Raw genomic sequence first — 16,716 nt, forward strand, 5'->3', positions numbered from 1 at the left:
GGCTGGGGGTGATGGGCTGGGCAGCAGCTCTGCAAACAAGGACCTGGAGGTGACAGTGGACAATAAGCTGGACAGGAGCCAGCAGTGTGCCCTGGTTTGCAAGAAGGCGACCGGCATCCTGGGCTGCATTGGTAGGAGCGTTCCCAGCAGGTCGAGGGCAGTGACTCTTCCCCGCTATTCAGCACCGGGGAGGCCACATCTGGAGTCCTGTGTCCAGTTTTGTGTGCCCCACTATAGAACAGATGTGGACACATTGGAGAGAGTCCAGCGGAGGGCAATGAAAATGGTTGGGGGCTGGGGGACAGGACTGGTGAGGAGAGGGGGAGGGAACTGGGTTTATTTAGTTTGGAAATGAGAAGACTGAGGGGGATTGAATAGCAGCCGTCACCTCCCTGCAGGGGAGCTGCAAAGAGGATGGAGCTGGGCTGGTCTCACTGGGGGCAGATGGCAGGACAAGGAGCAACAGGCTCAAGCTGCAGCAAGGGAGGTTGAAGTTGGATATTAGGAAAAACTTTCTCACTAGGAGGGTGGTGAAGCACTGGGACAGGTTACCCAGAGAGGTGGGGGAGTCTCCATCCTTGGAGGTTTCTAAGATGCAGGTAGACAAAGCCTTGTCTGGGATGATGTAGTTGGGGCTGGTCCTGCTCTGAGCAGGGGGTTGGACTAGATGTGACCTCCTGAGGTCCCTTCTAGCCCTCACCATCTATGATTTTATGATTTTGTGCAAATCAGAAGCAATGCTTCCACTCTATTCAGCACCGATGAGGCCTGACATGGAGAACTATGAGCACCCCACTTTAAGAAAGATGTGGGCAAGCTGGGAAAAGCTCAGAGATCAACAAAAATGATTACAGGTCTCAGAGCCTTGAGGTACAAGAACTGGCATTATTTAGTCTGGTAAAGAGAAGACTGATGAGGGATTCAATAAGTTTTCAAAGACAGAAAAAAGAAAGTTGTTATGAAAAGGATGATGAACAACCACCCTCTTCTCCACAGGGGACAAGAAGTAATGGACTTCTTGTTGGAACAAGGGAAATTTAGGCTGCATATAGAAAGGCCTTTCCAATTATGACGGTGATTAATTATTGGAACTGATTACTTAGAGAACCTGTAGAATTTCCATCAATGGAAGTTAAGTGAAGAACAGGCAAACATTTGGCTGGAATAGTTTAGAAAGGATGATCCTGCCTTGAGGAGGAGGCTGGACTAAAAGACCTCCTGAGGTCCCTTACTGGGCACCTATACACGTGCAGTGAGGCTGTTTGACATGCTGTCATTACAGCACGTGGGAGCAGATTCGAGTAATCAAGTCTGCTGGAGTGTAGTAACTATCACAGACTCCAGCATCACGTGTATCAGCATCCGCGTGCTGAAAAATGGCAGCACAGAATCGTAGACATGCAGGGCTGGAAGGACCTCGTAAGATCATTGAGTCCAACCCCCCTGCTCCGGGCAGGAGTACTGCGGAGATCAATGGTCCCAGCAGGATGTCTGTCCAGTCTCCTCTTGAAGACGTCCAAGGTTGGGGACTGCACCCCCTCCTTGGGAAGTCTAGTCCAGGTTCAGGTCACCTGTACCGTAAAGATGTTCTTCCTTACATCCAATCTGAAACCATCCTCTAACAGTTTATAGTCATTGCTCCTTGGCCTCCCCCGGCGTGCCCTAGTGAACAGGTTTTCTCCCAGCTCCCAATATTTACCCCTTACACATCTATAGACGGCCACAAAGTCCCCCTCAGTCTTCTCTTCCCCAGGCTGAACAGTCCCAGATCCCTTAGCCTTTCCGCATGAGGTTTGTCCTCCAGGCCCTTAATCATTCGTGTGGTCTTTCTCTGGACCCTTTCAAGATCCTCCATGTCTTCCTTGACGTGCGGCGCCCAGAACTGGACACAGTACTGCAGCTGGGCTCTCACCAGCGCCGAGTCGAGAGGAAGTATCACTTCCTTACCCTACTTGAGACACACTGGCTAATGCATCCCAGGATGCTGTTAGCTCTGTTGACTACAGCGTCGCACTGGCAGCTCGTGTTCATCCTGTGATCAGCCATGACCCCGAGGTCCCTTTCAGCCGTCGTGCTGGCCAGGACATCTCCTCCTAACCTATGTCTGTGTTGCTGGTTACTTCTCCCCAGATGAAGCGCTCTGCATTTATCTTTATTGAACTGCATCTGGTTCTGCTCTGTCCACCTTTCCAGTGTGTCCAGGTCCGCTTGGATCCTATCCTCTAGCGTGACCACTTTTCCCCATAACTTAATAACATCTGCAAACTTGGCCAGCGTGGTTATCACATCCTCATCTAAATCATTGATAAAGATGTTGAACAGCACGGGGCCAAGAACTGAACCCTACGGGACACCACTGGCCACCTCCCACCAAGACGATACAGTCCCATCCACTAACACTCTCTGGGTTCGGCCCCTTAGCCAGTTCCCAACCCACCTGACCGTGGACTCTGCCAGCCCACAACCCCCCAGTTCTTTTATAAAAGCATCATGGGAGACCATATCAAATTGTTTTTATGACATCAACTGCATCTCTCACATCTAAGCAGTTTGTTACTTGATCATAGAAGGAGACGAGGTTGGTCAGACACGACCTGCCTGCAACAAAACCATGCTGGCTATCCTTCAGCATCATGCCTTCTGCCAGACTCTCACAAATGGACATCTTAATACTTTTTTCCAAAATGTTACCCAGTATCGAGGTCAAACTGACTGGCCTATAGTTTCCTGGATCCTCCCCTTCTTAAGATTGGCACCACATTGGCCCTTTTCCAGTCTTCTGGGACCTCTCCCGAGCACCACGTCTTCAAATACCTTCGCCAACAGTCCTGCAATGACTCCAGCCAATTCCCTCTGCACTCTCGAGTGTAGTCCTTCTGGTCCTGCCAACTTGAAGATATTTGGCCACTCCAAGTGCTCGCTCACCAGTTCAACACTGACCATTGGTTGGTAATCGCCCCCCCTGCATCTGTCCAGTATCCGACCAGGTGGGCGACCACCATTCATATGCAGGAACACCGATGCAAAGTATTCATGAACAAGTTCAGCTTTCTCCTGACTGTCTGTTAGCAGTTCTCCCGTCCCACTCTGCAAGGGCCCCACATTTCCCTTGGTCTTCCTCCTGCTCCCTGTATACCTAACGAAGGACTTCTTATTGACTTGATTTCGATCACCAACCTGATCTCAGTCACTGCCCTTGCCTTCCTTATCATCTCCCTACAAATACAGGCTATACTTGTGTATTCCTCCTTGGTGACTACCTCTTGTTTCCACCATCTGTAAGCCTCCTTTTTCTTTTTTTAAGTGCTCCTTGATGCCTCGAGTAAGCCAAAAGGGCTTCCCGGCCCCTTTACCACCTTTCCTGCATGCAGAAATGGACCTTTTCCGTGCTCTGAGGATCAACCACCCTTCCTGAACTCCCCTCCCCTCCAGTCCCTCTTCCCATAGGGTTTCTCCCACTATTTTCCTAAGTGCATTGAAGTCATCCTTCCGAAGTCAAGCACCTCTGCTCTACTGGCTGACATCCCTGCCCTACAACGGATAGTGAATTCTGTCACCTCGTTCAACGAGCTTTAGTAAAAGCACCCCTGCCGCCATCTGTCAGCACAGGGACGCGGATACACATGATGCTCTGGGCGCTTTAATTAGAGCTGCTCTAATTAAAGCACCTTTCCCACTCCCAGAGCACACGTATAAATGCCCTTTTCCGACCTACTTTCCTATGGTTCTAAGATAGGCATCCTTTTTCCCCCTCAACATAAGCACAGTTCTGCCCTGGACAGCACAAGCGTGTTTGCATGCAACGATGTGTTTGTTGCTGGGTTTTGACTTTGTACACCCTTCTGTGCATTCAAGAGCTATTTTTATTGCTCACAACATTCAATTGGATGCATTAATTATTTCTTAAAAACAACTGAAAACGTGTTGACATTCACGGACTTGAATCTCTCGCAGCTCCGTAAAATCTCAGCCCCCACTGTCATCAAATCCTCACATGCATGGTAGCAAAATCCATGCGTAGTAAACTCCCATCATGCCTTCTTCTAAAAATGTATTTGCCACTTGTCAGTTGTTCCTGTACTCGCTCTTACCCTGTGGCAAATACATGCTAAACTGCAGTAGCTAAGCCATCGGTGCCCTCACCTGCATATTGCTGTATGCAAAACCTGCAACAGGCGTCAGGTGTAGATGTGTCCTGAGAGCTACCGAGTGGCACTGTAGGTGTTTAGTATCTCTCAGGATGAAGCTCTTACCCAGGATACCTTTTGACGGCACAATGGCCTTTAAGAACAGATAAGCAATATAAAGCTAAATTGAGAATAAGCATCCTGACTTGGAGTTTTTAAAGAAGAGTTTCTCAACTGTACGTAGAAGAGTTAAAAAACGCAGTTATACAAAATATTAAAGATGATCTACATAAAAAATACTTTGTACGCTTTTAGCCAGTTATAAAAATGGGATAACAAGTTGGGCTGTTTTGTTTAAAGATAACTTTTCCTGTTTTGTTTTTGACACCTTACATTACAGGTCTTGTCTGCTCTGGGAAATGGGAGAGTTTATGGCTTCAGAGATACCATGCAAGGAGGCCATGTTTAAGGAGGGGAGTGATTTTTATTCAGAGGATTTACAACCCTGTGGTTTCTGTTTGTACCTGTTAAGTCAAATACTTAGGAAGAAAAGCTCTCTTTGTTGAGACATCAGAATTGCCCCCTCAATTAAGGGCTAAAAAAAAGCCTTTCAGTCCTCATTTCTCAGTAACACAAGGAGCTTTTTAATAGAAATATGAAAGTCAAGCTTGACATTTCTGATATTTCCAGAGAATAAAATAAGATGATGTACTTTTAAGCTCACCTTTCAAGCCCCCCTTTATACTTCATAAAGAAGATAAAAATATTGCAAACCCATTTTTCCCCCTTTCAGGTCAAAACCGAAACAGCAGCTTTTCAAACAATATCCAGAGAAACGAGAAATGAAAAAGAAATGAAATAATTGAAGGGAAATGAAACAAAGTCTCTAGGAAAAAAGGAGATTTTAAAAGGAGCTGGAAAATATACAGCAGTTTGGCCATTTTCTTGTCCGTTGGTTGGACTCCTGTTTCCCAATCAGGTCTATTCATCTCACGCATTTTATTAAATGCTATCATACCTCTTTCCTAGATGCTGCCCCAGAATCGCCTTCAGAGCCTACTACGTCATCAAAAGATGGTGTCTCCAAACCACGTTTGTCCTGCGTGTATTATAGCCTAGGAAGGAAAATTAGATGCTCAACGCCAGTCCTACATTTCCCCGATTCTCCACCCCCTCGTGAGCTGATTTGGTAGGATACTGAGCGACGGTGCACCGTACCGGCCTAATGAAATGCAGGAGAAGAGCATTTATTATCAGACTGCTCATTGGCAAACAATACCCCAGAGAGTTTCATGCTACCCAGTGCCTTGGGACCCAATTCATGCTTTTAGGAGTTACTGCACCCACCTGACTTGCGCTTGCTGCCCCTTCTGCAAGCAAGAGGCCACAAGCTCAGTCTGAGGATGTCCAAATGCAGAACAATGCCACTCCAATTGTTCTTTTAAAATTCTGGAAAGACATGGATTTGGAACATACGGTGCCAGTGACCACCCTGACAGACTGTAGGGAGTACGGGGCCGCTCTTTCGATAGTCCGAACGGGCACTTCGTACTTGGTTTTGTTCCTTGTTTGCCAACAGGCATTCGTGGAACGCTGAGCTACGTAATCGCCAAGGCCAAACAATGCTACCTTCACATTTTCTAGCAGTAAAAGATTTGAAAATAAGCAAAGTTATTAGGTTCAATGAGGAACAACTCACCTGATGAATACTGGTATGATTTACTAGAGTGAAGGAATCTGAGTACAAAACCCTCTGAATATGCCAAAGGCTTTTGGTTTGATTGTTTATTATTATTATTATTATTTAAAAATAGCTGAAACCCTTCTCTCCCACTCAGATCTGCAGTCAAAAAACCCAAACAAACAAGACAAAAGCATCCCTCCCAGGCTGAGGCCATGCATACCAAGGAGTATTTGATTATTCTTCTTTTCTCCTGAAGTGTGTAACACTGTATTGATAGCTAGATGCTCCACGCAGCCCAGGAGCATGTTGTGAAGCTCCCCTGAGTCTGAGCTTCAAGCTCCTTCACCTCCCACTTATCAAAATCAAAGATACAGACTTGTGAGTTCCTGACTCCAGGGTCTGTCCTGATAAAAGCAACTTAATCCTAACAATACCTAGGTAATGATTTCAATTTTTGCATGCTCGTTCTACCCACCCTGGACAGCAAGTTTACGGTACCTTGCTAATAGAAACGGTATTCTGTGAACAGACACATTCATCTACATAAAGAAAAGGTGATTTTTTGCCATTGCCTTTTTGGAATATCTGATTCTATGTATTAGGCACTGATTTCTTTTCACTGATGAGTTACAGCTGCACTGACAGCCAAGTCACACATGCTTATCTTGAAAGAGTCAAGGAAATAAGAGGGGAAGGAAAAATGCCTTATGCTTTTGTGGCTGTTATTTGAAAGTTCTGCACCGCTTAGACACAAATTTAATTTTCATCTGGCTGCCTTGGCAGGAAGATCAGACATCTACTTGTTGTTAACAAAAACCAAGGAATACATTACCTGCAGTTTGGTCCTTCAGCAGGAAACCCAGTAAGACGTTCTGGTGCCTTTTGTTGGCTTCAGCAGCAGATGAAATTTCCCTTAGCCCCCTCTTTTGCCAACACAGGACATTACCCATGATATAACCTCCAGCACCGGTTTAAATTTAAATATCTCATTAAAAGCACTCTCAGGCCCCGGCACCTACCAAGGGATTGCAGTGGGCTCAGTGACAATGTTTTCTGCTACTTGCCTCGCAATGACCTGGTAACAGCAAGGCATGCTCTCCCAACCGCCAGGCTCGATTCCTACCGTTCCCTTTTTGCTGGGTTGTTGGTGAGGCTGAGCTGCTCCTTACAGCTTGCTCAGAAATGCCGCGGCTTGCTTGCTGATCTGAGCTGTCGTGATCATATTCAGCCAGCTCGGCATTCTGCATGCCGGCTGCCCAGTAAGTGGTCAATTCAGTGCAAGGCAGCTTGTGTGAGCATGCAAAGTTATGAAGGGGACGGACCCTGGTTTAATCAAGACCTCCTCCTGCGGACCTTCGCCTGGGCTTCTGTGCTCACCTACCTCTCGGTGTTGGGAGCGTCTGCCTTTGCACTTGAAGTCAGCAGGCAACCAAGCTTGTGCCAGGGCAACCCCAACGATGAGGAGCTCGCTCCTGCAGAAATCCAGCTCATCTTCTGCCGTGAAGATTTGGGGCACCTCTCCAGTTAGGATTCTGTTTTAGCAGATGAACTCAGCATAGGCGTGTCTGACTGCACACTCCCTCTGCATGGTAAAGCTGGTCTTTGCCTCCTGTCTGAAAGCATCCAAAACGCACCAGCCCGGAGTGAGCAGCAGAGGGGCTTCGATGGAACGGCGGCACCCCTGAAATGTAAAAACCCTGACAGTACGCTAGCTCCGATGGAGGAGCGCCAGATTGTCAGGGGAGAGGTTTCCTTGGCAACAGAGTCACCTGGCAGAGGACTGTGATCACCTGGAGAAAGCTCAGGGCCAAATTGCCTGATTGAGGGACTGGGAAGTTACAGAGGGGAAGGAGCTCAGGCTGCAAGGGGAGCTGCCAGTACCAGGGCTCTGAGGGGGCAGAGGGATCCCCTCTGGACACAAGCTGACCTCCGGGCCTGGCACAGGAAGGGTGAGTTAAGCGAAGCCTTTTGTCTGTAGGAAGCAGGCTGTTTTGTCTCCTGCTCTGTAACCACCCGTCTCTCTCTCGAAATGAGAGCAATGGTACACTTAGAAACGCTGAGCAAAGCCTTGCCCTACTTGTGCGCTGCCCCCTGCAGAGACCAGCCGCAGACCAGAAGGCTCACCCCTTCTGCGAGCACCTCGGACAGGACGTCTGCACGGTGAGCTCTCGGGACTGAGCCCGGGGCTGGGAGGCCGGGCTGAGTCCCAGTTTCCGGGATAAGCTGCTAGACAAACAGTGCGCGTGTCTGCGTCCTGGGAATGCACCCACGAGCTAAGGGCTGTGCCAAGACTCTGTGGTATCTAAACCAAGCCCTGCTCCTCCAAGACAGGGGCAGGATGCCCCAGCCAGATGCCACTACACCAAGCTTTTAAAAACCAACTCTAAAAACCTACTTTTCCATTGATTTGTTTCTACATTTCTTGGGCTTAAAAGTTTTTATATAACGAGATTGCTTTATAGTGATTGCTGTGCTCGCGTACGTGAGGGGAGCAGCACGTCTCAAATTATTCAGCCTAATTCTTTCTCTGCTTAAATTCATCCCATTAACTCCACTCCTACTAATCCTTAAACCTGCTCTCAGGCTTGGCTCAGAAGTTAGTTCAAATGCTATAGACGTTCCTGTAAGAGGAGGGGAAATATTAAAACACCTGAAGCCAAGAGTAAACCAAAAGGGGTTTCTTGCTGGTTTTTGTGAAAACACCAGCAGTTGCTGGTGACCTGTCATCACCTGCATCACTACAAGCCAGCAACTAATACTGCAACATGTCACCATTCACTCTCTTTCTACTTTACACAGGCCCAAGATGCATTACCTTTACCTTTGGATGACAAGAGTTAGCAAATCTGGAGCCTGCATAGTTATGATCCATCACTATTCAGTACAGAACATCCTCTGCAGTGTATTCACTGACGGCAGACAAGGTTCTTTGAGTAAATCCGATGTCTTTTATTAGACCAACTCAAATAGTTGGAAAAATTCTTCTTAGCAAGCTTTTGGGCACAAACACCCCTCGTCAGGCTGAGGAAGCGTCTATAGACGGTCTGCGCTCTTCCTGGATGGAGTGATAAAGTAGCCTAGAAATCCCGTGATAATTGCTAGGACAGTATCAAAAGTCAAATGCTCCTCCCATCCGCAGCCGGCTGAATGATTGATTCAGCGATCAAGAAGTACCTCAGAGCTGAGTGTCATGAAATACCTTGTGCCAGGTTGCAGTGCCACTCTCGTCTAGCTGATTCCAACCCAGATAACCTGCTACTTAATTGTGAAGAGATCTGGAGACTCCTGTAATGACTCGGAGGGTAATGCTGGCGTCTCTCCTGCCAAATCCTATGCACAGAAGGCCCTGAATGCAGTCGTACCAGAGCTCAGTTCATGAGAAAGACCCTCCATGTGGAGCATCAGCCACAAAAGCTAACACCGCCCCGAAGATGCAGCTGTTACCCATGAGGAAGGATCACAGCTCCCAAAGTCTTGGAGCACACCTATATGTAGTCTATATACACTGCCAGAGTGATTAAATAGAGGCATGGAGGAGGCTAAGCAGATGCTGGAATCCTTGTGGCATTCATAAAGCAGTAGGCAGGGTAGGGGCTCAACTCGTAATTATCAATGAGTTTGGTGATTTTGAAAATACTACTAGTTCCTGGAGACCTGGAGGGATGTGGGCAGTGGAGTCCCCCAGGGCTCGGTCCTCAGGCCTGCACTGTTCAATTTCTTTATTAGCGACTTGGACGAGGGGGTGAAAAGCACCCTGTTCAAATTTGCTGATGACACCAAGATCTGGGGCAAGGTGGGCATGCTAGAAGGGAGGGACAGGATACAGCTGGACCTGGACAGGTTACAGGGGTGGGCGATTGTGAATAGGATGGGATTCAATACTGACAAGTGCAGGGTGCTGCGCTTGGACAGGGAGAACCAGCAGCAGACCTACAGGCTGGGGAACTCCCTTGTTGTCAGCGCAGAGGCAGAAAGAAATCTTGGAGTCATTATCAATTCCAAAATGAACATGGGCCACCAATGTGAGGATGTGGTCAGCAAGGCTAACCATACCTTGTCGTGCATCCACAGATGCATTGCAAGCAGGTCCAAGGAGGTGATCCTCCCCCCCTATGCGGCACTGATCAGGCCGCAGGTGGAGTACTGCGTCCAGTTCTGGGCACCGCACTTCAGGAGGGATGTGGACAGCATGGAGAGGGTCTAGAGGAGGCCACTTGCATGGTCAGGGGGCAGCAGGGCAGGCCCTACGAGGAGAGGCGACGGGACCTGAACCTGTTCAGCCTTCACAAGACAAGGCTGAGAGGGGATCTGGTGGCCGTCTATAAACTTACCAAGGGAGACCAGAGGGGAATGGGTGAGACCCTGCTCCCCCAAGCACTTCCCTGGGTAACAAGGAACAATGGCCTCAAATTGATTGCGAGTAGGTTCAGGCTGGACACCAGGAGATACTACTTTATGGTTAGGGCGGCTAGGATCTGGAACCAACTTCCAAAGGAAGTGGTGCTGGCTCCTACCTTGGGGGTCTTTAAGAAGCAGCTTGATGCCTACGTGGCTGGGGTCATTTGAGCCCAGTATTTGTTCCTGCCCAGGCAGGGGGTCGGACTCGATGATCTGCTCAGGTCCCCTCCGACCCTACATCTATGAACCTATGAGTCTTTAGGCATGTGAAGGCTTTTGAAACCCTAGCCCTGAGGTTATCATTGATATCATATAGCAGTTAGAAGCAATTCCCTCCCTCCACAAAAATTACGCTACCACTGATAGCTATAATTCATAGTTGTAGTAGACGTCCACGCACATAAGCACGGAGAGAACATGGCAATAAGCCTACCTTTATAATAATATTATTTTCTACTGAGTAAAATATGATCCTCCAGGTGTGTAAAATAGAAAAGTGATAAATAACAATCAAGTTGCCATCACGGCACCAGAGAGAAACTTTTGGGGTATCTTTTTCACACTCTGAGCATAGACTATGGGTATCAAGACAGCCCAGCTCCTGCTCAGGCAGGCTGCGTATCCTCAGCCCTCACTTTCTGCCTCTGTCACAAAGTTGTATTCATGTCTCTGCTCTCAGACATGCCTATTCCTGGCATCATTTACCTTGTGCTTAATTTTTAAATCCGGTGCAGATTACACCACTATCAGGACTAGACAGATGCGCAGCTATCCCAGGATAGCTGTCACAGTAGGTGGTTATTGAGGTGCCTCACCACTGGGTGGCAGGAGGGCAGGTAGCAGCCTGCTTGCTTTCAGCAAACAATTTGCACTGCACCGACATACCAAAACCAATATCATTTACACTAAGAAGTTTTAATAATTTTTTCACAAGTATTTCTCTGCTGCAAAGGGGGAGTTTTCCCAGTTTAGTGGTTTCCATAAACTGCCTTCTTTTCCATAATGTTCATCCATCCAGGTACTGAAATCTGCATCAAGTAAAATCGCTTGCTTGTGCGGTTTGCAATATTGCACCCATAATGCTGGAAGTTAGTATTGTAAACAATGTTTCTAAGGAAATTATTTTAAAAAATGAGGTGAACTGATTAAGTTTCACGTCTATTTTTCAGTCCTCCTACTTGTCACTTTCTAAGCATGGCAGAAATGCCTCTGACAGTGAAATTCAACAGCACGGGACAAAGCTTTAAAGACACCACGGTGCTGTTTTGTTTTCTGCAATCTGAAGAGTTGACGTGTTTCAGCTTGACGTGTTTTCAAAGCTTTTCATACATTAGAGCTTTCACATTTAGTAGATTTCCACTGACGTGCCTATAAAATTTGCAAGTGCTTCTGTCTGTGTAGTAAGCAACTCTCATGTATACCTCCCTGCAGGTCTTTATATAAGTAATGTGATCAATAAAGACTTGACTTCTTGGGGTTTGTTTTTTTTTAAAGTTCAAAATCCCAGGACCCCTAATAAAAAAAAAAAGACTCATGTCATTTGGCTTCTAATTTGAATACACAAATGCTGTGATCATGCACACAAATCAAATATGTACACATGAAAATACATAATAAAACAATTGCGAGATCATTGCACAAATATCCAAATATAACATCTGCATTCACAGCTATCGCATTTATATATTTGGGAGGCAGTTTCATTGATTTTTGCATTCTATAATAGGCTTCTTATATTCTGATAACTCACCCTGCACATCTACCTGTTTACATATATGAAATTCCATTTTCTTTGGAAAGCATTATACAAGTTTTTGTTCATGAGAATGGGTACACTTAATTTAGTTTGTGCCATTAAAGGCGCCTTCCAAAATTGCCACAATTTTTTTTGTACCTATTTTCATGTAAATTAACCAGATAGACATGCAGTTACCTTATTTGCAAGTGCAAATGTCTGTTAATAAATATAAATGAATGCACATATAACATTTCTGTGGACAACTTGAAAAGCAGTGTTTAAATTGAATATCAAGTCATTTTCTTCAACCTGCCATGTTTTCTGGAAGTAAACTAACAGGGGAACTTAACAATATTTAATAGTTTTTGAACCTCATTCTTTATGCATTTCCAGTCTTACAGCTTTGATCCTACCATCACCCAATTTTTATGTAAAATAAAATATTTCAAACAAACAGGAAAAGTTTAAATTTAAAATTTGTTTAAAAAAGGAAAACTATATGTAATAAAGAAAAAAAAAATACAACTGATTTCTGGATAGTCCAAAGTGATATTCATAGACTTTGAAGGACAGGGTGAGGAATGTGTTTCATTCCATTTCAATTTTCTATTTTGCTTTTAAACATACACAGGATGTTGCAACCCCTGGGAAATTTCAAAGTCTGAGTCAAGTCACATAAAAGTAGTAAGAGTGTTTCTGAGCTGCTGAGCATGTGTCTAGTTTATTTCCAAGCACGATCCAAAGTTTGTGTATTAAGTTTCATTCAGCATGCACGCTGAAGCCTTAGTAAATGCAGATATTCAGAACAGGTGTTATCGGGTGGAGAGGGTGGAACTGACCCTACCACTAATGACACTATAAACATGCAAGGCCAAATTATCAAAACTTTGCATCAACATTACATGCCCAAAAATGCGTTGTGCATGATTAACCACGTACCAGATCTGTAGCTAAGCAAGCAATGAATTTGCAGTGCTGTTTGTGCAATGCTGAAGTTTTATTTTATTATTTGCAATGCTGAAGTTATACTTTATTTATTGCATTCTGCATGGGTGAGGGCGTGTTGTGAATATTTTGTACAGGATACTTGATTTGTTCGTTTTCCTAAATTTTGTTTGGGCTTTCCTTCCCAGAACAAAATACTCAGACTTTCAATTATGTAAATTTAGACTAAATTGGGCTCATTGACACAGGTGTTTTAATGCACGCAGTCTCAGTCTCTGGACTCTGGCCTGGAGCTCCTCCCAGAGCCCCCCAAGGGATGACAAGTTCAAACGGTTATAAACTCCTGCAAGACCATCTCAGGCTGGACATAAGGAAGAACTTCTTTACTGTCCGAGCCCCCAAGGTCTGGAATAGCCTGCCACTGGAGGTGGATCAAGCAGCTACTTTGAACACCTTCAAGAAGAAATTGGATGTTTATCCTGCTGGGATCCTATGACCCCAGCTGACTTCCTGCCTTCTGGCGGGGGGCTGGACTTGATGATCTGCCGAGGTCCCTTCCAGCCCAAGTATCTGTGAAATGCACATTAGCACATTGTAATGCGCATTAAGGTATCATTGAAAAACTGTACTCTTTAAGACAGGCTAATGCGCATTTTCCTACATAGTAGAATACCTGACAATGGAGGGCATTTTTACATGTGGTGTGGGACCCAGTGCCAGGCGCTTTAATTAACAAACTGTGCTAATTAAAAGCACCCATGTCATGTGTATCAGCATCCCCATGCTGAAAAAATGGCAGTGGGGCGCTTTGAACTAGAGCTTATGGAACATGCTTTATTTCGAAGTGCCCCACCGCCATTCCTTCAGCGAGGAGACACACAGTGATGCTGATACATGTGACGTGGAAGGCTCCTTGAGTGTGTCAAGTTTTGTGCCCCTGCTGACTTGATTAATCAAGTCTTCTCCAATGCACTGAATTTCTAATGCATCAGAGCAGGCTCTGTGCACATGTATAGGAGTCCAGAGGTACTAGATTTAATGCGCATTAACTAAGCACATTAATGCATGTGTAGACACACCCAGTACTGAGATGGGAATGAAGAATTTTTGCTGGGGGTGAGATGGAAGGGCATCATGTAAAATGGTGTATTTGGTCAGAACTGTGTAGATGGTCTGTTGGTTTCTGTTTGGGGCAGGATTCTCTTAGGCTCAGAAAATGACAAATCCTTTCTTCAAATATTTAAAGTTCAGTTTTTAATACCTAGTATTAAGTCTAGCGGTCTGCTTTTGTCAGGTCTAAATGAGCAAAGATAAAATGAAAAAGGGGTTATTATTTTTCCAGGACAGTTACAACAGAGCCACTGTACTTGAAATGGATAATGGTTTATTAACTAGAGCAAGTCCTCCCTCTCTCTGTCAGGACTTTATACACCATGTGACGATGTCCATCCTGGAATTCTTTTAATTTGGTAGCAAGCCATTGCAAGACTGTGTCAGGCTTAGCCCTGGCATGGTTTGCCTCTCACCTGTCACAACAATCTGTGATGGGAGGGTTTGGATTCTAGCCACTTGGTCTGTGTGCTGTTTGCTTTGCCTTGATGTGCCATTCTGAGACACTTACACTTCTGTGTTTTCATGTTGCCTGTGAAGTATAGTATCGAACAACAGAACCTGAGTCCCCCGTTGTCACAAGCGAGACACAAATTGATGTAGATTGCACAAGTCATCCTTGTTCAAGAAAGACTAATTCACACTGCGACAGGAACAGAGGAGGGCTACTAAGATGACCAGGGAAATAGAGTCTGTTTTAGGAAGAATGCTGAAATCTTGGCTTGTGGCCCTGAGCAAAAGAACGGTTGAGAAGGGGTAGGCTTGTTCTCTAAATACATGGAGATACAGAGGGACACCAGAGAGGGAGAAAAGCTATTTAAACCAAAGGACTATGCTGGGTCAAGAACAAATGGGTATAAACTGGCTGGGAATAAAGTTTAGGCTGGAAATTAAAAGTAGGCTTATGATAATTAGAGGACTACGGTCCTGGAACAGTCCTGGTGTCCTGGGAGGCCCACTATGGTCCGGAAGCACTTGTACATGTGATGAAAATTGGCCATTTTTGCTGTTTGATTGTGTCACACTGTACACCTGTGGGGAAGCTGCCCCAGCTCAGGCTCGGAGAACAGTTGGATTGGGCTGGGTGCTGCCTGTGAGCTGGGGCAGCACCTGCCCACTAGCCACCTGCGTGGGTGGCCCCAAGGGGTGTCATCACCGTGGAGAGAAGGTCTGGGGCCTCCTGCTGCTCAGGGGCCACAGGCAGCTCACCCCCCAGCTGAGGGAGATGCTGGCAGACTCCACAAAATGAAAAAAAAGGGATTGGGCCCTTCACCTTAACAGTGATGGAAGCCCCTAAATTGAAACAGAGGGTTTTTAATCACCACAGTTAAACTCCAAGCGACTTCAGCAGGAACAAGACTGGGGCCTTGCCCATGTTCGTTAACTTGTTTGACATCAGCCCACTCTTCCTACCCCAGATAATAGACTACTTCCCCGCTACAGCTTTAGTGCACACACACCAGGATGCCGCCTTGTTGAGTTCCACTTGGATTTCTTGTTCAACCTACCACCATTTCACCTTTTAAAAATCCTAACACTTTAATCTCCAGTTTCTGTTTTAGCAGAAGTTTCTGGACTACAATCTGCATGTCTTTTCTGCAGAGTCTCTTTATTTCAATTAAAAAATACCTTCTTGTTCAAGCACTAGTCAGGATTTCAGCACATCTATGAAATTAGCTTTTCTCGCCAGTTCTTTTCTTCCCAACTGCCTGAAGAAGGGATCTCTTTAGTTGCATAATTAGGCATACAACCAATAGAAGATGTGTCATGTGGCCTCCAACCCCAACAAATCCTGAATGATTATAAAACACAGAACGTTTGGGATGCAGGAATGAATCAGCAACTTACTATACAAGCTATTTGCACGACAAATATTCAGGAAGCACTCTTCCTGGAAGAAGTGAAGATGTCTAGTTTCTACCCCTAAATTCTATTCCCAGAATATTTAATATTTTGGGGGTGTAGGTTGTAGTTGTGTTGGTCTAAGGACATAGGCAGACAAGGCTCTTTGAGCAAATGTGATCTCTTTTCTGCTTGAAAGCTTGTAAAGAATGATTTTTCCAACTATTTAGTTGGTCTAATAAAAGACATCACATTTACCCCAAAAAACCTTGTTTGCCTAATATTTAAGGCATTTTAGTACAGCTTCAGGAACTTGCTCCAAACGCATGTATCACTGCACCCTTGCCATTGAGCCAGCTATGAATGAGCACCTGGTCATGCAGCCTAGGCAGTCAAAGACAGGTACTGTCCCTTCATGGCATCGGATGTAGTCAGCCCTCTGATTATGAAAGCTAATTCTATACATCTTGGATTTAGTTAGTCTATAAGGTGCAAGTCTATTCTGCCTTAGGCAGTCAAAGACAGCCAGGCAAGATGCTAGCCACAATGTGACCTTGTGGGCAGTTGGCACAGAAAAATAATCTTAATTATGCGACCCCCCAACAGGCCATTTAGGTTAGGCCTAGGGCAGATCTCAGACTTTTGCCTCTCTCTGCCCAAATCCTGCAGGACATTGGCCAAATCACTTATCTTCTGTGCCTACATCTATCCATCTACAAAATGGGTGCAAGTATTACTTTCCTACTTCCCAAGCTTATAGAAAGTCATGGCAACAGATGGAGCATCAAGAAACTGCCCCTAGCTTCCCATCTTTCTCCTCCCCTTCCCACCCCCAGAAAAAGGGAAGGAAGAAAAGGGTGAGGGAGAATTAA

General features: G+C 45.7%; 1 protein-coding gene across 11 annotated transcripts in view; it reads right to left on the bottom strand.

Moving 5' to 3' along the window:
- LOC106737922 (uncharacterized) overlaps positions 1 to 16,716 on the bottom strand; it is a 49,807-nt gene that overhangs the window by 24,631 nt on the left and 8,460 nt on the right. For 6 of the 11 annotated variants that reach the window (XR_009455506.1, XR_009455503.1, XR_009455509.1 and 3 more), the window contains one exon: positions 5,146 to 15,794. The gene's annotated coding sequence lies outside the window, so the exon portion shown is untranslated. The remainder of the gene's footprint in view (positions 1 to 5,145; positions 15,795 to 16,716) is intronic. The other 5 variants (XR_002087102.2, XR_002087103.2, XR_009455504.1 and 2 more) reach the window with 5 other exon arrangements.

This window comes from Alligator mississippiensis, chromosome 11 (assembly GCF_030867095.1).
Source record: "Alligator mississippiensis isolate rAllMis1 chromosome 11, rAllMis1, whole genome shotgun sequence".
NCBI classification, from domain to species: domain Eukaryota; kingdom Metazoa; phylum Chordata; order Crocodylia; family Alligatoridae; genus Alligator; species Alligator mississippiensis.